The following is a 20,842-nucleotide window of genomic DNA, read 5'->3' as shown; positions in this document are numbered from 1 at the left end:
AGGGCACAGGTGACGGGCAGCAGCGTGCCTGGCCAGAAACAAAGGACCATCTTGTTCTGCAGAACAGAACTAATGCCCTCTGCAGCCCCTTTTATCTCATGGCCCACTTTTTGCTGGAGTCTAAGGGATGATGGAAGGGCAATACGGTAGCATGAATTAACCATGGTAAAGAGCAAGGATTCTGCAGCCAGACCCACAGGGTTCAGATCCCTGCTCTGACACCTACTAGCTGTGTGACCTTGGGCAAGTTACTCAACTGCTCTGTGCCTCCGTTTCCCCAGTTTAATAGGATTTAATGATAGTACCTCCTCCTGAGGATTCAATAACAAATCTGTGTGTAAGTAGCACCTGGTGTGTATCATTTCCTTTCTCATTTTACGGAGAAAGGAAATGACATCATGGTCGCCCAGCCTGTTTGTAAGGGAACTAGAGGTGAGAATGAAGGACTCGATCTCCAACTCATGGAAATGCTTCCCATGATATCAGAAATAGGAAACCCACGCTCCAGCCTTTGCTAAGAAAGTCAGATCCCTGCCCGCTGGGCCCCGGTCTAGCTGAAAGGGCCACCTTGTGAGACGCCAGCTCGCTGAGGACAGCAAGATGGGCATCAACCTTTAGGACCTTTTAGATGCACCAGGGAGCCCCGACATCCTGCTCAGAAAACAGAAACTGAGACATCTGAATTTTTTTTCTTGAGAATCACACAAAGAATTAGGGAACTGCAGAGGGAGCCAGAAGGATCACGATGTGGGGAAGCCAGGGAGGCTTGCTGGGGTGAGAAGGAGCTCTGAGTAAGCCCGAGCCGTGAGGCAGGGGAACCTGCAAAGAGAGGGAGGCCAGAAGGGGCCGTGGGGAGTGAGAGGAGACGGGAACAGGTGCTCGGAGAAAGCAGGGCTCCTGGACCCACACAGCCACTTCCAATGGTTCCTGGGCTCTCACGGGAGGTGCAGTCCTGAGGTCAAAGCTTTGGGATGCCCAGGAGAACCCTGGTGCTTTTATTGCCCCACTGAATCCTCGCAGTGAGTGCAGGGTTACTTTTGTGCATCTGTAATTTTAGCAACCCTCCCATGGAGCCCTACTGCAACACATGCCTCCACCAGACCTGCAGTTTTGCCCTGGTTTCTCCATATCTTTGGCTCAGGAAGAGCCAGGGCTGGCTGGTAATCTATGCAGCTAATGCTGAGAATAAGTGGTTAGAGTGAGTAATTAAGTTAATAAAGCAATCAGACTAGTCAAGACCCATCTGCTAACGAGGCACGTTGCTAGAGAGGGGTGGGGGTCCCCTCCCTCTCCTAGGTAGCATACTCCAGGGATCTCATCCACACCAAATCAGGCACTTTTGTTGCCTACTTTCTAACTCACTGTGTTCTTCAACCCTAACATTTTCCATTAACTTTGCACATGAGTTTCTGCCTTGCAATTTGCAAAGCACATTGTTTGCTTTGATTCTGTTTCTCTTGTGTGCCACATTCGACTCTGAACTTGCTTTTTCTGCCTTCATCCAACCACATCTCCAGCTCATCAAGGATGTATCTTATGCTCAACTCTTGTTTTTCTGGAGCCTATGATTTGAGTGGCTGTCTGAGACGAGTTGACAAGTATGTCATTTTTAATCACAACGCAATGTCAGAAATGAGGAAGGAGATTTGTTCTTCCTTGGTGCCACCATAGCTCTGTGATGGAGGCCCGCTGAGGCCAAGAAAAAGGGAGGGCAGAGAGGTGTGGTCAGCCCACACAAACAGGGAAGTACCGTAAGCCCAGGGGAGCATGGCAGTACCGTAAGCCCAGGGGAGCATGGCGGCACCGTCAGCCCAGGTGAGCCAATGCTCAGGTTTGCACAGGGCTGGCGTGGAAAATGAATCTGGGGGACTTCCCTTGTGGCACAGTGGTTAACAATCCACCTGCCAATGCAGGGGACATGGTTCTATCCCTGGTCCAGGAAGCAACTAAGCCTGTGCACCACAACTGCTGAGCCTGCGCTCTAGGGCCCGCGAGACACAACTACTGAAGCCCACGCACCTCGAGCCCGTGCTCCGCAACAAGAGAAGCCACCGCAATGAGAAGCCTACGCACTGCAACGAAGAGTAGCCCCCGCTCACCTCGACTAGAGAAAGACCGCACACAGCAACGAAGACCCAATGCAGCCAAACAATAAATAAATAATTTTTTTAAAAAAGAATCTGGCTACACGAGAATATGCACATTTTGACTCTAAGTAATACAGACAGGCCATTGTTCTGTTTCATTCAGGAGTTCCAGCTCTGGCATCCTGAAGACTGAGTCACTCTGGACAAGTTAGTTGTCTAGATGAGTAAAGGCTCAATTCTATTTAAGCACCAAGACGTTTAGTCCACTTTGGATTCAAACTTCTAAAGTGGACCCAGGGAACTCTGCTCAATATTCTGTAATAACCTAAATGGGAAAAGAATTTGCAAAAGAATAGATACATGTATATGTATAAACTGAATCACTTTGCTGTACACCTGAAACTAACACAACATTGTTAATCAAATCTACTCCAATATAAAACTTAAAATTGTTTTAATATTTAAAAAATAAAGTATACTATGCTCTTGCCTGCTTTCTTAAATAGATTAAGCTGAATGCAATTAAACTTTTTTAAAAAATATGTATCTATTTTTTTAGCTGCACCATGAGGCACACGGGATCTTAGTTCCCCGAGCAGGATTGAACCTGCGTCCCCTGCAGTGGAAGCGTGGAGTCTTAACCACTGGAACATCAGGGAAGTCCCAGTTAAACTTTTCTTAATGATTGAGACCCACTAATATAAATATCAGTTGTTATCCTGCATTGTAATATATTGACGCCCGCTAGGCCTATAATTATAGATTCTTCTCCCTCTGTGAAACAACCCTAACTGTTATACTTTGGGATTTCTTATTTTAGATATTGAGGGGGGGATTCAATTGCTCAAATATTAAAGCAATGTACACCTATGTTCATGGGTGAGAACCAAATTATTAACATGCATAAGGCCAGGGCAGGACCCATCAGAACAGAAATGAGGCTTCGTGCTAAGGCAGGGTCCACAAGCCCCTGCTGTGCCAGGAGTTAACCCTTTAGTTGATGGATTATAAAGAGATTGGGAGATCCTGGGGAAAAGCTGGGCGGCTGGGGCCTTGGAGGTACCAGGGTGTGTATGTTCACTTTTTAATAGTTCGTATTGCAACATAGGCTGCCAGCTGTTACCTCTTAGTTGTCCGTTTGCCTGCCCTCCTCTCCTGACTTCTTACTTGCTGTTTTTGACCTATTTGGCCAGTGGTCAGATGACTGCACTTCTTAGAATTATATGCACAGGAAGAATGGATAGAGCTGAACTGAGAGTCCAGAGGCTGTTCTAAAACCAAAGAACGCAAACACTGAAATATTCGTTTTGACCACTCACGAAATTTTTATTTCCTTTCTGACTTTTGGTTATACCCATATAAGTGAAGCGTTACTGAATTGTCAAGTTAAATAACCTACTTGCAGAATATGCAAACATATCCAGCCCCAATTCAGTGGGGCCCATGTTTTCTCTCACCAGCCTCTTAGTGGATGAATTCCCCAATCTTATAGGGCATTTCCAGTCTTATCTGTCCTCCTAGAACTTGGCACCTACCATTTAGTCGACCAGCAGGCATTTTCCTCCATTATATCTATCCTTCTTCCTTACTGGGTACCAGTAACCCACATCAGAAAACATCCAGACCAAAACCCTGGTGGCAGTTCTCCATTATTAATATAGGGATAAGCAAAATAGGATCCAAATACCTAAAAATATTTACAGCTCAGCCTGCCATCCACATTCTGTGCCCCTTGTTTGTGCAAACTCACCGTAGGACCTGCTGTTGGAGTTGGAAGTCCCATTTGCCTCTCCTGCTGGGGTGTCCCTTTGGCTTCTTGGAAGACTCTTGGGCCAGGTCTTGCTTTAGTCCCTTTTATGTACTCCTCCCCTAGTTTATTTCTGTAGGACAGGTTTGTGTGCCTTCACCTCCACCCTTAACTGTTCAATATGCAATTCCAAATCTATACTGAGTCCTAATTCTCCCCTTACCCCCAAGGGACTGGTTACACAAGTAGAAGACTGTAACAAATTGCCACAAACTCAGTGCTTAAAACAAGACAATGTTATTCTCTTATAGATTCAGAGGTCAGAAATCCAAAATCAGTTTCACTGGGCTGAAGTCCAGCATCGCAGGGCTGGTTCCTTCTGGAGGTTCCAAGGGACAATCCATCCCTCGTTCTTTTCAGCTCCTGAGGCCACCTGCACTCCTTGGCTCACGACCCCTTCCTTGAATCACACCAATCTCTTGCTTCACGCATCACATCTCCTACTTCCTCCTTTGACCTTCTTGTCTCCCTCTTACAAGGATCCTTGTGATCAGATCTAGGGTTCACCCAGGTAACCCAGGATCATCTCCCCCATCTCAGAATCCTTAACTTAATCACACCTGCAAGTCTCTTTTATAACATTCACAGGTTCTGGGAATTAGGATGTGGACATCTTTGCGGGGCCATTATTCAGCCTACCACAAGGGTTCAGGGGACTACCAAGCTAAATGAAGCCACGAGTAGCTGAAAATGCGATTTAGACTTTAAAGAACAGAGGAACAGATCCACCATGTCATGAAATACACCAGGAAAGGAGGGGCTGTGGGAGAACAAGATGGACAAGAGCTGATCTGTTGGGAGAACACACAATCGCCAGGCACTTCACTGAGCGCTCAATGGCCATAATGGTATGACCAGAGTCAGCTGGTTGGACTGGAACAGCAACCCAGTAGGCTGAAAAAGTGTCAATAGCACGGAGGAGAAGGGGTCAAAGACCCAATGTAGCCAATCTGCCAGGTGTGGGTGGGACCAACACCCTTTGAATGTGTCGTGAAAGAAGAACAACAATGGTCAGCCTTTGGCCTGAGTCACGCATGGGGTGCCTCTGCATCAGATACAGAATCCTTTGCTCTGTGCCCACACTACCCTCTAGAGGACAGAACAGTACACTGAAATTAAAAATCTTCAGCGAAGGTTATCCCAATACTTCAAATGTGGGACAAATTACTTTTTTTTTTTAATCTCTCTAATAGCATCAGAGATCATCAAGGCAGAGTTATATAAATGGGATAATATATCACCAGAGGTTGGGTTCGTCCCAGGAATGCAAGGTTGGTTTAACATTTGAAAATTAACGTAACAAAAATAAAGGAGAAAAAGATACCAAAAGCATTTCAACATATGGAGAAAAATCAATTGATAAAATTCATCATCCAGAAGAGAAAATCAAAATCCACTTATAATTTTTTTTTAAAAACTGAGGAAAGGGCTTCCCTGGTGGCACAGTGGTTGAGAGTCCTCCTGCTGATGCAGGGGACGTGGGTTCGTGCCCTGGTCCAGGAAGATCCCACATGCCACGGAGCGGCTGGGCCCGTGAGCCATGGCCGCTGAGCCTGTGCGTCCAAATTTGGGTGATCAGCTCACAGAGATGGAGGTCTTTACAAACTGGTCTTAGAAAGGATTCAGGCCTATCCTTGGCTTTGTCCCAGACACCAGGATGGAGTGTGGGCCCGGACGCCAGGCTGCAGGGCTGGTGGGGACACGCAAAGCAGCAGCGAAAACAAGAAACACCCTGCATTTGAACAGAATCAAGGCTGGCAAGTGCTGGATCAAGCGGACAGGGCCTTCTCTGATCCCAACGTGGGGCCTGATTCCGGGACCTTTACATTTACATTTATTCAACCTTTACCATGGCTCCAAAACCGCCCCTCTCTGTCAGGGAGACGCCCTCGCTCAGCTCTGCTAAGTTGGTCAAGCTGGCACCGTGGGCCCCGTCGAGCACCTCGTCATACTGCTCCAGACTCCTCTGGGCTTCCTGGTGGCTTTTGTGCAGCTGGGAAAGCTTGCTTCTTGCCTGTACAATAAAGACATCGTCGGTATCAAGTAGGGTCTAGGAAAAAAGTATTAGCCTGTGCTCCGCAACGGGAGAGGCCACAACAGTGAGAGGTCTGCGTACCGCAAAAAAAAAAAAAAAAAAAAAGAAAGAAAAAGTTAAAACTCTTTAGTGACAAAAGAAATAAAAATTAAAACCACAGTGAGGTAGCACTACACAGTCATCCTTACCCTGATGGCAAACACTTTAAAGCCATCAAGATTGCAAAACAATCTGAACTCCCGTCCATTTCTAGTGGGAGCGCATGAAATTGATTCAGCCACTTTGGAAAACTGTCAGTATCTACTGAAGTTGAATATAAACAAACTCTATGACCTAACAATTCTTTGCAAAGGTGTAGCCCAACAGGAATCCATATATTTGTGACAGACAGGCACACGAATATTTGTTATAGCCCCTATTCATTATAGCCCCAAACTGGAAACTACCCAAATACCCATTAACAGAAGAATGGATAAGTAAATGGTGGTATATTTGTACAACCGAATGAATTAGCTACTGCTCCAGGGAACAACATGGATGAACCTCAAAATATGTTGAATGAAGTCAATCACAAAAGAATAAATAAAATATGATTTTATATTTATGAAGTTCCAAAATGGACAAAACTAATCAATGGTGTTAGAAATGAATGGAAGGGGACATAAGGGGTATTCTGGAGAGCTGGTCATGATTTTGAACTGGTGACAGTTTACACAGGGATGTTGATTTGAGATGATTTAGTGAAGTATACATTTATGATTTGTGCAATTTTCAATATGTAAAACTTCAATCAAAAAGTTCATAATGAAGGAAAACAGTTTGGTAATTCCTCAAAAAGTTAAACATAAAATTACCATATGAGCCAACAATTCCTCTTCTCAGTGTAGACACAAAAGAATTGAAAGCAGGGACTCAAATACATGCACACCCATGTTCACAGCAGCGTTATTCACAATCGCCAAACAGTGCAAACAAATGCCCAACGACAGATGAGTGGGTGAAAAAAGTATGGTAGACCCAGGGCTTCCCTGGTTGCGCAGTGGTTAAGAATCCGCCTGCCAATGCAGGGGACAGGGGTTCGAGCCCTGGTCCAGGAAGATCCCACGTGCCGCGGAGAAACTAAGTCGTGAGCCACAACTACTGAAGCCCTTGTGCCTGGAGCCGGTGCTCTGCAACACGAGAGGCCGCCGCTGTGGGGAGCCCGCGCACTGCAACGAAGACCCGACACAGCCAAAAATAAATAAATTAAATAAATTTTTTTTAAAAATGGTAGACCCATACAATGGAATATTATTCAACCTTAAAAAGGAATGAGATTCTTTTTTAAAAAAAATTTTTCCCAGCTTTATCGGGATATAGTTGACATATAGTGTAAGTTTAAGGTGTACAACATGTTAATTTGTTAATATTGCAAAATGATTGCCACTATAGCATTAGCTAGGAATGAAATTCTGATACATGCTACAACGAGGATGAACCTTGAAAAGACTGTGCTAAGTGAAAACACAAAAGGACAAATATTGTATGACTCCACTTAAATGTGGTACCTGGAATAGGCAACTTCATAGAGACTGAAAGTAGAATAGAGGTTACCAGGGCCTGGGGAGGAGAGGGGCATGGGGAGGTTTTGTTTAATGGGTACAGTTTCTAACTGGGATGATGAAAAAGTTCTGGAGATGGATGGTGGTGACGGTTCTACAACATTGTGAATGTGCTCATGCCACCAAATTATTCACTTAAAAATGGCTAAAATGTTCAGTGTTGCAAGGTAAAAAGAGTTCTGGAAACGGGTTGTACAGCAGTGTGAATGTACTTAACACTACTGGACCATACTTTTTTTTTTTTTTTGGCCTCACCACTTGGCTTGTGGGATCTTATTTCCCAACCAGAGACTGAACCCAGGTCCCCTGCAGTGGGAGCATGGAGTCCTAACCACCAGGACCCCACTGCAGGGACCACCAGGGAATTCCCTGAACTATACTCTTAAAAATGGTTAAGGTGGTAAATTTTATGCTATGTATATTTTACCACAATTTTTTTTAATTCTTAAGTTTTATGGTTAGAATAAATATCTTTATATGTATTTTACCACAATAAAAGAAAGAGTTAATAATAAAAAATTCTTTGTTAATTTGAAAACATAGATCAAATGGACACATTTCTACAAAAACACAATGTAACGTAATGTCTCTTAGGAAGAGACAATCAGAACAGTCCTATAATTGTTAAAGAAATTGAATCAACTGTTTGAAAATAATTTCACAAGTCAAAAACAGGTCCATAAGGTATTACTGGAGAGTTTTCCCAAACATTTAAAAAACAAATAATTCCAAATGTACATAAAACATAGCCTAGAACAGGGATAGGTAAACCACAGCTTGTGGGCCAAACTTGGCCAGGACAATTCTTTTACGTATTGTCTGTGGTTTTTTCACACCATAATGGCTGTGCTGAGTAGTTAGGACAGACATCATAGAATCTGCAAAGCCTAATATTTACTCTCTAATGTTTACTATCTGGCCGTTTACAGAAAAAAAACATGCCAAAAATAGAGAACTCTCTCCAACTCATTTTATAAGGCAAGTATAGCTTTGGCACCAAAATCTAACAAGGATAGCATGAAAAAGAAAAATTATAAGCCAATGTCACTTGTGAACTTGGACAGAAAAAACCTAAACAAGACAGGAATGAATGAATGAATGAATGAAAGTCTTCCTGCAACTTTAAAAAAAATATTTATTTATTTATTTGGCTGCGTCAGGCCTTAGTTGCGGCACAGGGGATCATCGTTGGGGCATATGGGCTCAGTATTGCTGCACACAGGCTCTCTAGTTGTGGAGCACGGGCTCTAGAGCACATGGACTTAGTTGCCCCACGCCATGTGGGATCTTAGTTCCCCAACCAGGGATCAAATCTGCATCCCCTGTATTGGAAGGCAGATTCTTAACCACTGGACCACAAGGGAAGTCCCATCTTCCTGAGACTTTCCTAGTTTTCAGCCTATATTCACTGGGCTTTTTGGGTCCCTTAGATGAGTGTCATCTTTTTATTGATCAATCTCTTCCAATTCGTTTACTCAACCCTGGAAGGCACCATTTCTGGCTAAGCATCCCCTTTTCCTTGCCCACTTCCCAGCCCCTCTTGTAGCTAATAGTAGTCATGTCTCTCACTGAGACATAAAGCGTAGTCAGCTGGGGACATTTCTGGGAAATCTTTTGCTTTCTTATAAAAACAGGCAAGAGGAGAACTTGCCAACATTGTTTCTTCCCCCTTTTTTGGCACTAAAATCAGGTGTGATGCCTGGAGCTGAGGCAACTATCTTGTGACCATGAAGATAAAAAGTCAGGGTGCTAATGATGGCAAAGCAGAATGAAAGGAAATTTGGGTCCTCAATGGTTTCATAGAGCAGCTGAAGCAGTGTTAACAACTGCCTCTAGACTTCTTGTTACCCAAGAAAAATACCTTTTTTACTGAGTCTCTGGTAGTTGGGAGAGGGGGGCTGTCAACTGCATATAAAAGCATGTGATACATCCACAAATATACAATATTTCTGTCACTTTTCTAAGCTATGCTTTCACAGAGCTTACATTCTGGTTGGAGGAGACAAATATTAAAAGTAGATAAGTTTTTTCAAATAATGATAAATACAGTAAGAAGGTAAAGCAGGATAATGAGATAGAGGATGAGGGGAAGGTGGGAGGAGGAAGGCAGGGGGGTCGGGGAAGGCCTCTCTGAGGTGACATTTGAGCTGACGCCTGACTGAGAAGGAGCAAAGTGAAGATGTGAGGGGAAGAGTATTCCTGGCAAAGAACAGTTTTTTTAAATTCATCTCTTTATTGCATATTGCTATTTTTTTTAAGTGTATAGTCTCATAACCCATACAACATTTTTTTCTTGGTACTATAGCAACAGTCTCGCAGCTAAAGACTAAGTGGTTCCAACTGCTAAGCTAATAAGATACAAGACATATAATTAAGTTTACAAATTATAATGCTTTTTCTTTTTGGCATTAATTAAAAAACAAACAAACAAAAAAAACTTTTAAAACACACACCTAAGAGGAAAGTGGCCACTTACACCAACACCATTCTAAAAAGTAGTTTGTTTTTTTTCAACAATGGCACATGGAATTACCTGCACACAGCTTTCAGGGAAAGAAACGAAAAATGGAAATGGCAAAGGAGACCCACCAGAATGGCCACCCAAAGGTGGGAAGAAACTCGGTAAGTGTGAAGGTCACCCACACACAATCCATTAATCCCCTGATCCATCGTCAGCCTGATCTAAGCCACTAGCTCCCTTGCTTGGACACCTGCAGTGACCTCCACCTGGTCTCCCACTTCTACTCTGGTCCCTGAAGTCTATTCTCCAAGTGGCCACAGAGATCCTTCTAAAACATGAGCCAGCTCGGGGCAATCCTTGCTCAAAGCCATCCAATGGCTCCGATCTCACTCAGGGTAACAGAGTCCTCACCATGACTTCCAGGACCTACACCATCTGCCCTGCTCTTTCTGCAACACCATTTCCTACCACTCGGTCCTCCTCTTCTGCTGTTCCTTAAACCTACCAAATGCGCTCTCACCACAGGGCCTTTGCACCTGCTGTTCCCCCTGCCTGGAATGCTCTTCCCCCAGATAACACATGGCTCCTCCTTCATCCCATTCAGATTACTGCTCAAGGGCCATCTCTTAAGAGAAGCTTTCTCTGACCACCCATCCCAAAACACCCACCTGTCACTCTGGGTCCTTCGTATTTATTCCTGTGCTATAGTTGTGAAGACCGGCCAAATCTTCTTTTTAAGTTCTGAGTCTGATCTTTTTTCTGTGCTGGAAGTCCTTAGCGTTAAGGATGGGGAGAATTGGGGTGAATTCTCAAAGTCAAAGCATCCCTCTCTTCACTCCTTGGTTTGCTCAGTTGTTGGGCTGCTGCTTTAAATCATCTATTGTTGAATACCTCATAGAAATAAAAGTATATTTTTTAGAAGTCTTATGCAAATTTGTGGATATTTTCTTTTTTTTTCCAGCCTCCTGGCTCCAATTTCCCTAAGCCCAGATTTCAACAGTTCCACCTTCATGAACATGAATAGGCTTTTAACAAACCATTAAAATCCTTATAACTTGCAGACAGACCCACCGTGGATAAATGACCCACCTTCCGTGGTGTCCTTGGAAGTATTAGATTTAACCTCTCAAGAGCCCCAATTTACTTCCTACTTTGTTCACTGACCTTCCGTCCTCATTAAAAAAGTGTTAACAACACAGGCGATTTCCCGTAGCCAAGAGGAATAATTAAAGGGGTTGGTTTGCACATTCAGGGCTTTCTCGGTTACCCCAGCTTGGAGAGGAAACCAAGAGTACATTTAGCAGTGAGGAAGTACTGGTGCCAAAACTGGGCACAGCCAAAACTTCCATAATCATACAATTATGAAATGGGATGAACTGTACTCGGGATGATTTACAAGGAAGTTACTCTCTAGTGAAATTAAAAGACCAGTCAGTGGGAAACAAGATAGTGACAACTGGCATCTACTCGTCCTCATTTTAATTTTCTGGTTGAGCAGAGTCCTGTACTCTCTGAGGTCAAAGAGTCCCAGGTCACTCACCTTCCTTGGTCAAAACACTTGAGAAGTGGCCCTAAGAAAACCTTATGTTAGATTTTGATTTTCTTCCCTTAACGGGTGATCCATTGAAATATCCTGGAAAACACAAAGAAGCAGCCAGTGCTATATTTTTGCTTATCTTCAATCACCCGCATTTTGTTTGCTTCTCAGTCATGCTTGCAGAAACAAACTTTTCAAGGGCTCATTACTTGATTACTTGCCAGGCACCCTCCACGCGGTCATGCAGAGGAGCGTTGCCGGAGTGGATGAAGCCGTGTTCCCCTACACATGCTGTTCTTCTAGCGGAAGCATATGCTGTGCGCTCATGACATCCAGTGGTCAGAAAAATACCATGCAGAATTTTTTAAAGTTTTATACAAGAGCCAGGGTAACTGCAAACAGCTGATCTGTAGAGGGATAAAGGATCCACAGTGAAAGAGGGATGAGTTTGGTATCTCGCTGCTGAGATGTCAAGGAGAATCCAGGCTGGACCAAGAAACTTATTTGACGGATGTTCAGAAAAGGTGGCTTAGCTATTCCCAGAACACTCGTGGATGAGCTGTCTTTTCATTCCTTGTCTGTAGCCACTGCTGCTGTCCACTCGTCCTTGGGCAGTGAGTAACCCTGCCTCCGCCTCTTCTAACTAACCCTTCGCTATAACGACACAAGCTTCCAGAAAAGCATAGACCTTAGTCATAGGAAGTGCTGCGGTCAGCACCCCCTCATGTAGGGGGTGTTATGTGTCTCTCTGCGAGGGGAGCAGGATTAGAAACACCCTGCTCTCCTGCAGGATCTACAATGCTGTACAACCCAATTCCTGGTACGCGCAGTGGGAAATCCCCCTGTGATACTGGCCAGTCACATATCGACGTCGGCATATTTTCACCTCTTCTTTTGGGGTGAACAAGGAGCTGCACCACCCAGGTCCCCCTTCAAAGAAGGACTTGTTGCCCCAATTGAAGCCTCCAGCTATGATTCCTTCAGGAACTACCTCAGCTGCAGGATGGCATCTTGCCTATAATGATCACCTCTTCCAGCCCAGCCCACCCCTGCGACGGACCACATGGTGGGTGTAAAGGCCCAGCCATCTCAGCCCTCCAGGGATGACTCTGGGGGACAATATAGGCTCGAGAGCTCCCCAGGGTGGGCTGAGATCTGTCAGAACTTCCCCCCTGCCCACTGCTGTTCTCTGCCCTTTCCTTCCATAGGTGTTCATCCCTAATAAACATCCATTGTGCCCAACTCCAAAAAAAAAAGGAAAAGAAAAGGTGGTTTGGGGTCTTTGCTCAAGAAAGGTGGTTTAAGGTCTTCCCTGCCAATCCAGTGGTTAAGACTTCGCACCTCCACTGCAGGGAGTGTGGGTTCAATCCCTGGTTGGGGAACTAAGATCCCGCAAGCCACAGGGTGTGGCCAAAAAAAAAAAGGTGGTTTGGATTTTCAGCAAATCCCATTTCCCAAACCATCAAATATGTGGTTATAGAGAAAGTGATAGAATTTTTAAAATTGAGGTGAAATTTCCAAAACATAAAATTAACCTTTTTAAAGAGTACAGTTCAGTGTCATTTAGTTTATTCACAATGCTGCACAATCTCCATTTTATCTAGCTCCAAAATATTTTCATCACCCCCATGAAACTCCTGTGCCCATCACTCTCCATTCCCTCCTTCCTCCAGCCCCTGGCAACCACCAATCTGCTTTCTGTTGCTGTGGATTTACCTGTTCTGGATATTTCATATAAATGGAGTCATACTATATGTGACTTTTATGTCTGGCTTCTTTCACTTAGCTTTTTTTGTGTGTGTGTGGTACGTGGGCCTCTCACTGCCGTGGCCTCTCCCGTTGTGGAGCACAGGCTCCGGATGCGCAGGCTCAGTGGCAATGGCTCACGGGCCCAGCCGCTCCGCGGCATGTGGGATCTTCCCAGACCGGGACACGAACCCGTGTCCCCTGCATCAGCAGGCGGACTCTCAACCACTGCGCCACCAGGGAAGCCCCACTTAGCATTTTTTTGAGTTTCATCCATTTGCAACATTGTATTCCATTTCTTTGTTTATCCGTTTAGCTGTTAATGGACATTTCCGTTCTTTCTACCTTTCGCGTGTTATTAATGGTGCTGCTGTGAACATTTGTGTGCAAGTCATTGCTTGAGTACCTGATTTCAATTCTTTTAGGTATAACCTAGGAGTGGAATTGCTAAGTCATGTGGTAATTCTATTTAACTTTTTATTTTAATTTTTATTGGGGTATAATTGATTTACAATGTTGTGTTAGTTTCAGGTGTACAGCAAAATGAATCTGTTATACAAATACATATATCCACTCTTTTTTATTTTATTTTTAATATTTATTTATTTATTTATTTTGGTTGCACCGGGGTCTTAGTTGCAGCACTCAGGATCTTCGTTGCAGCATGCAGACTCTTTAGTTGCCCCTAAAGTTGCAGGATATAGTTCCCCAACCATGGATCGAACCCTGGGCCCCCTGCATTGGGAGCATGGAGGCTTACTCACTGGACCACCAAGGAAGTCCCTATCCACTCTTTTATTTTTATTTTAATTTTTTTTTTTTAATTTTTTTTTTTTTTTTTTTTTTGCGGTACGCGGGCCTCTCACTGCTGTGGCCTCTCTCGTTGCGGAGCACAGGCTCCGGACGCGCAGGCTCAGCGGCCATGGCTCACGGGCCCAGCCGCTCCGCGGCATGTGGGATCTTCCCGGACCGAGGCACAAACCCGTGTCCCCTGCATCGGCAGGCGGACTCTCAACCACTGCACCACCAGGGAAGCCCCTGTCCCTATCCACTCTTTTAGATTCTTTTCCCATATAGGCCATTACACAGTATTGAGTAGAGCTCCCTGTTCTATACAGTAGGTCCTTATTAGTTACCTATTTTGTATATAGTACTGTGTATGTGTGAGTCCCAATCCCCAATTTATCACTCTCTCCCCATTTAACTTTTTGAAGAAAAAAAATTTTAGGCTCCTTGAAATTGAGAGAGAAAATTGAAATAGATTTTTAGATTCTTTGAAATGGATAGAGGAAGAATTTCATTTAGACCAGGATCAAATTTTCCCAAATGACCCGTTGATCTAACTTGCTAGCCCTATCTGAAAGTACCCACCGGAATGAATGCAGATGGGTGACATGAAAGAACCCATTCAGGGGAAAGTTAATTGCCTAAGGATTCTCTGTTGGCATTTGTTTAGCTTGAGATGACAGCTCAGCAAACAGAAATTCTTGCCCCCAATCTTTAGTATGAACTCTGTCATAACATTTTGTTTGAAAATTGCCTGCAGACCTAGAATGAATTTGGACAGCCAAAGTGAATTAATTAAGCTGAAAAGGACTCTCAAAACAATGATTTCCCTGATGTGTTTTTTATTCAAAGCTTCCAGGTCACTAATTTGTCATGTGTTCTTTAAAAGGAGAAAACAGTGAGGGGGTGTATAGGGTGCCCTCTACAGAAAAATATTCTTGATTTTAGCATCAGTGGAGAAGGAGCTACTTGGCATAAACAAAAGTTCCCTTTAAGCCCCCATGATAAATATGGTAAACATTTTGGATGAAATGCTTCCTAAAACTGAGCGTTTGATTTCCTGTTTTCTTAAACAGAACTTTCTGAATGTGATTATAAACACATTAGACCCAGTTTGAGCTACAACACAGTGGTCTTCTCAAGAGCGAAGCTTGGAAAGTGGGGATAGTGCCTGCAATCTATTTTTTCTAATGTTTATATATTTATTTATTTTTATTTATTTGGTTGTGCCGGGTCTTACTTGCAGCAGGCGGGCTCCTTAGTAGTGGCAGGCGAACTCTTAGTTGTGGCATGCATGTGGGATCTAGTTCTCTGACCAGGGATCGAACCCAGGCCCCCAGCACTGGGAGCACAGAGTCTCATCCACTGCGCCACCAGGGCAGTCCCTGCAATCTACTTTAAAATCCTTCAACAGGATCTATCTGTACATGTGAATTAGTTTTAATCTACTTCCTAGGGGCAGTCTGCTCAGCTAAGCTGGAAATGCAAAAATCCAAAGGTAGTTAGAAGCTACATTTAAAAGACTCATCAGAGACACTGCTTTGGGAAAGAGCCTCCGTGTTCTGCTAACTTTCTGCAAATAATAAATCCTCCCTTCTCCCAATACTTTTTTTTTTTTTTTTTTTTTGCGACATGCGGGCCTCTCACTGTTGTGGCCTCTCCCGTTGCAGAGCACAGGCTCCGCGCAGGCTCAGTGGCCCTGGCTCACGGGCCCAGCTACTCCGCAGCATGTGGGCTCCTCCCGGACCGGGGCTTGAACCCGTGTCCCCTGCATCGGCAGGTGGACTCTCAAGCACTGCGCCATCAGGGAAGCCCCCTTCTCCCAATATTTGGCTTGGTTGTGTCTTTTGGCTCAACGCCCGCCAAGAGGTGAACCCAGTTTTCCGGTAACATAATGTTATTATTCATTACTGTGAAAGACCCATGTGCTGGTATAATTTTTTCCTTAAAATTAATGTAATTAGGGCCTCCCTGGTGGCGCAGTGGTTGAGAGTCCGCCTGCCGATGCAGGGGATACGGGTTCGTGCCCCGGTCTGGGAGGATCCCATATGCCGCGGAGCGGCTGGGCCCGTGAGCCATGGCCGCTGGGCCTGTGCGTCCGGAGCCTGTGCTCCGCAACGGGAGAGGCCACAACAGTGAGAGGCCCGCGTACAGCAAAAAAAAAAAAAAAAAAAAAAAAAAATTAATGTAATTAAATAGGATTAATTCGGGAATTCCCTGGCAGTCTGGTGGTTAGGACTTGGTGCTTTCACTGCCGGGGCCTGGGTTCAGTCCCTGGTCGGGGAACTAAGATCCTGCAAGCCACAAGCCTCGTGGCCAAAAAAAAAACAAAACAGAAGAAAAAACAAATAAATAAATAGGATTAATTCATTACAAACAATAATAAAATAGAATAAGAGACTCATCGGAAGCCCACGTTGGCTCCCTGTATCGTCAGTCAACCCCCGATGGCTTGTTAACTAGCACAGTGGGTGCTAAGAATAACTTTCCGTTGATGAAATGATGGAATTGACAAGAATATTGTCTAGGATCTAGACTCTAGACATTCCTACCTGTGTATGAGCAGGGGGTGACTCTAGTGAGCCCCCCCACACACGTAATTTTAATTCTCTAATAGTCATCTTTTTAAAAAGTAAAAAGAAACGGTGAAATTAATTTAAATAATAAATTTTGGGCTTCCCTGGTGGCGCAGTGGTTGAGAGTCCGCCTGCCGATGCAGGGGACACGGGTTCGTGCCCCGGTCCGGAAAGATCCCACATGCCGCGGAGCGGCTGGGCCCATGAGCCATGGCTGCTGAGCCTGTGCGTCCGGACCCTGTGCTCTGCAACGGGAGAGGCCACAACAGTGAGAGGCCTGCGTACCGCAAAGATAATAATAATAATAATAATAAAATTTATTTAATCCAGCATATCCAAAATATTATCATTTTAACAAGTAATTTATAAGAAAAATATTTATGAGATATTTTGCGTTATTTTTCATGTACTAAGTCTTGGCAATCCAGTGTGTATTTTGCATGTTACTGGCCATACTAGCATTGTGCTAGGAGCTTTATATGCATTTTATATCTCTAATCCTTAAGACAACCCTGAAAGTTAGGGTATCTTTGGACCCATTTTACAGATGAGCAAACGGAGGCTGGGAGGAATTCAGTAACTTTCTCAGGTGATATAAAGGTGGCAGTGGCAGCCTGGCCAGCCAGCGGCAGCCAGGTGTAGTGGATAATATAATCACATCCAGATCCCCTCTTCATAGCAGGTAACCATCCTCCACCTGGTGATGCGGGCATACAAAGGCCCAGCCCTCTTGCCTCAATTTGGAACCAGAGCTTTCCTGCAGGATGGGCCTCAGTTGCAGCTACTAGGGTTGCCTTCCCCCTATGCCCAGTCCTGCCCTCTTCACTGTCTTGGGCATCTCTCCCCAGAGACTCCCCAGGCAACCTCTGCACTGTTTCACAGGAACCCCGGCTAAGACATCAGGACCCAGCTCAGACTCCAAAGCCCTTGCTTAGGAACTTCTCCTTCCTTATGAGCTAAGCCTTGGCAGTCTTCCCGACACTGTGTCTCCCTACCAGGTTAGGGAACAAGCAGAGGAGTCATTTCTCATGTGGAAAGGGGTTTTCCCAAGAGGGGATGGAGCCCTGCATTACTGACCCTTGGGTCTCTAGAAGCTCAGCAGTATGAACTCATTAAGGAAATAAACTAAGGGGTAAGTTATCTGCATTTTCAGAGCACACACACAGAGCAATCAACAAGAATAACATAGGGATGATTTCTGAGGAGTCCCCCCCAACCGGTAACAAAATGTATCTTTAAAATGTTCATTGAAAAATAGCAAGAATCTTCCCAAAGTCTTTGTCACCTGAATCTTTGTGTCACTTTCAGTCAGCCCAACCTCAGAGATTACAGCAGCAAAATTCTCAAGTTGGCCAATAGCAGGTCAGGGTCACCTGGGAGTCACCCCTGATACAGTTGCCCATCCCCAGAGCATGGACTCACCCAAGACCACTGTGTTCATGTAGAAGCTAATCTGGGGGGCCCTCCAGGACCAGCAAAGACATTACAGTCTTTGGAGACCCCTTACTGGGAGACCCAGGTGGTTAATTAAGCAAAACAGCCCTAGTCACTGAATTTGAACTTTCTGTTCAGCACAAGCTCATGCTGACTATGCATTTGATTCCTGGGGTCCCTCTGGTGAAATTATGTAAGACTTTTTCTAAATAATCAAAGGAACTTTTGGAAACATTCCCTGGCTGGTCCTTAACACCCCACTGGGGAAGACAAAGCAAAAAGAGACTGAAGAAAATGCATCACTTTTATTTACTTCTGGAACCCAAGGCCAACTCTGCATAGCAAGAAAAGTCATCATCAGACAAACCCTTCCCCAGAAAAGAAGAAAAGGCCGAGGGCCAGAGTGGACCCTGCAGGGCCCCACCAAGAGGTCCACCTAGCTTGTAGCTCATAACCCCATTGGGGCGAGGAAGTGAAGATGAAAACCCAACTGAAACTAGCCATGGCTACTTCCCCTCCCCCTGGCCATTCCCTTTCTCCAATCTGCCGGAGGGGCACACATGAGGTCACCCCCTCTTGTCGAGGCCACCCCTTACTGTACCTGATCTGAATCCCAGCCAGGGATTTTGTTTGTTTGTTTGTTTGTTTTGCGGTACGCGGGCCTCTCACTATTGTGGCCTCTCCCGTTGCGGAGCACAGGCTCCGGACGCGCAGGCTCAGCAGCCATGGCTCATGGGCCCAGCTGCTCCGCAGCATGTGGGATCTTCCCGGACCAGGGCACGAACCCATGTCCCCTGCATCAGCAGGCGGACTCTCAACCACTGCGCCACGAGGGAAGTCCCTTATTTCTTTTTTTTACAGCTGTGATTTGCTAGAGAAACTGGGTCATTTGTCATGTGGAGTATGTGGATTGCTTCCTTGTGGTGTAATTTAACCTGTTCCTCTGTCTCCTGTGTTTCCTGTGAAAGGGCAGATCTAGATCCAGTTTCCTTTTTTTTAAGCAGGAACCCTTCAGATGTTGGTCCTCAGTATTTTCTATAACATCAGGTCATGAGAGCATGTCTGCTGGTCCTGGTACTGTAATGTGAGGATTGATCACAGGGCAAATATAGTAGAGGCCTCATGCCTCCCCCAGAGCCAGAAAGCAGTCTGAAAGAGGCGAACTTGGGCTTCATGCAACCACACATATCACTACCAACCTTCTGCCTCACTGCTTTAGCATCCATTGATAATTGTTATTGCATCAAGGACACTCAATGTTTATTTTCTAATTTTATCAGTCTACATTTATTATCTGGCATTCTTCTGTAAGCAGAGCTTTCCCCTATCAATGGATGTTACTTGGTTCCCCTGAAATAGTTTCTTTCTTTTTTTTAAATAAATGCATTTATTTATTTATGGCTGCACTGGGTCTTCGTTGCCACGTGCGGGCTCTCTCCAGTTGCGGTAAGCGGGGACTACTCTTTGCCGTGGTGCACGGGCCTCTCACCGTGGTGGCCTCTCCCGTTGCGGAGCACCAGCTCCAGGCGCGCGGGCCTCAGCAGTTGTGGTGGGTGGGCTCAGTAGTTGTGGCTCACAGGCTCCAGAGCACATGCTCAGCTTCAGCAGGCGTGGAGCACGGGCTTAGCCGCTCTGCAGCATGTGGGATCCTCCCGGACCAGGGTTTGAACCCGTGTCCCCTGCATTGGCAGGCAGACTCCCAACCACTGAGCCACCAGGGAAGCCCTTGAAATACAGTTTCTACCAGGATAAATGCTCTCATTCTTTTCCATCAATTACCAATTTCCAGAGAAAAGAGTTTGTATTATAGTCATCGCCAGTGGTAACAAATGAGACGGGCATATTTTTAAGCTTCTTTTTCATATTTTTTTCTTGGTTATTATTGACTTGTGGATTTTTATATATTTATTATGGTAGAACTCACTACAGTCATCTACTATTCTTCCCCCACCTTTTTTTTTCTGGCAGTGCCACTTGGCTTGTGAGATCTTAGTTCCCTGACCAGGGGTTGAACCCGGGCCCGGGCAGTGAAAGCACCATGAACTAACCATTGACCACCAGGGAATTTCCATTACTATTCTTACTATATCCATTAGGGTTTGACCAGAACCACTAAGAATGAACTATAGAAGAAGGTACTATTTTGAGGTTTTGACCTTGGGTGAATGTGGGAGCTGGTCACATAGTTTATGGACAGCTGTGTTTCAGTGCAGGCGGACAGTTGAACAGGAAAGATGGACATAAAATGGGGAAAGTAAGGATAACTGGAACCCACAAGGATGAGCTGGACCCATGTTGGTCTATCACCTCCTCAATGCCTCCAACTTCAATGGTGTGGGTGACCTGCAAGAGAAGTCAGGGTTTTCCCTCCAGAGCTGCACACAAACCTGTCTGGAGGAGGTCTGGCAGGAGCTGGAGTTGCCTTGGACCACCTGTGGCTTCACACCAACAAGGTGAACCTGTAATGATCAACGTGTGTGAGCTGCAACCGTGCCTAACGTTACACAGACCCTCCCACAGAAACACGGCTGCTTCACTGCTGAAGGTATGTGTGGCTGTCCACTGAGCCACACATGGTTACCAAGCACCAGAAATGTGAATAAAGTGAGATGTGCTGTATGTTTAAGATGTACACTGTATTTCAAAGAAAAAGTGAAAATATCTTGTGAATAAGTTTTTATATTAGTTACATATTGAAATGACATTTTGAATATACTGGGTTGAATAAAATATAGTATCAAAATTAATTTCACCTGCTTCTTTTCACTTTGT

This window comes from Mesoplodon mirus (assembly GCF_964341445.2).
Source record: "Mesoplodon mirus genome assembly, chromosome: 3".
NCBI classification, from domain to species: Eukaryota; Metazoa; Chordata; class Mammalia; order Artiodactyla; family Ziphiidae; genus Mesoplodon; species Mesoplodon mirus.
This window is presented reverse-complemented; position numbering follows the sequence as displayed.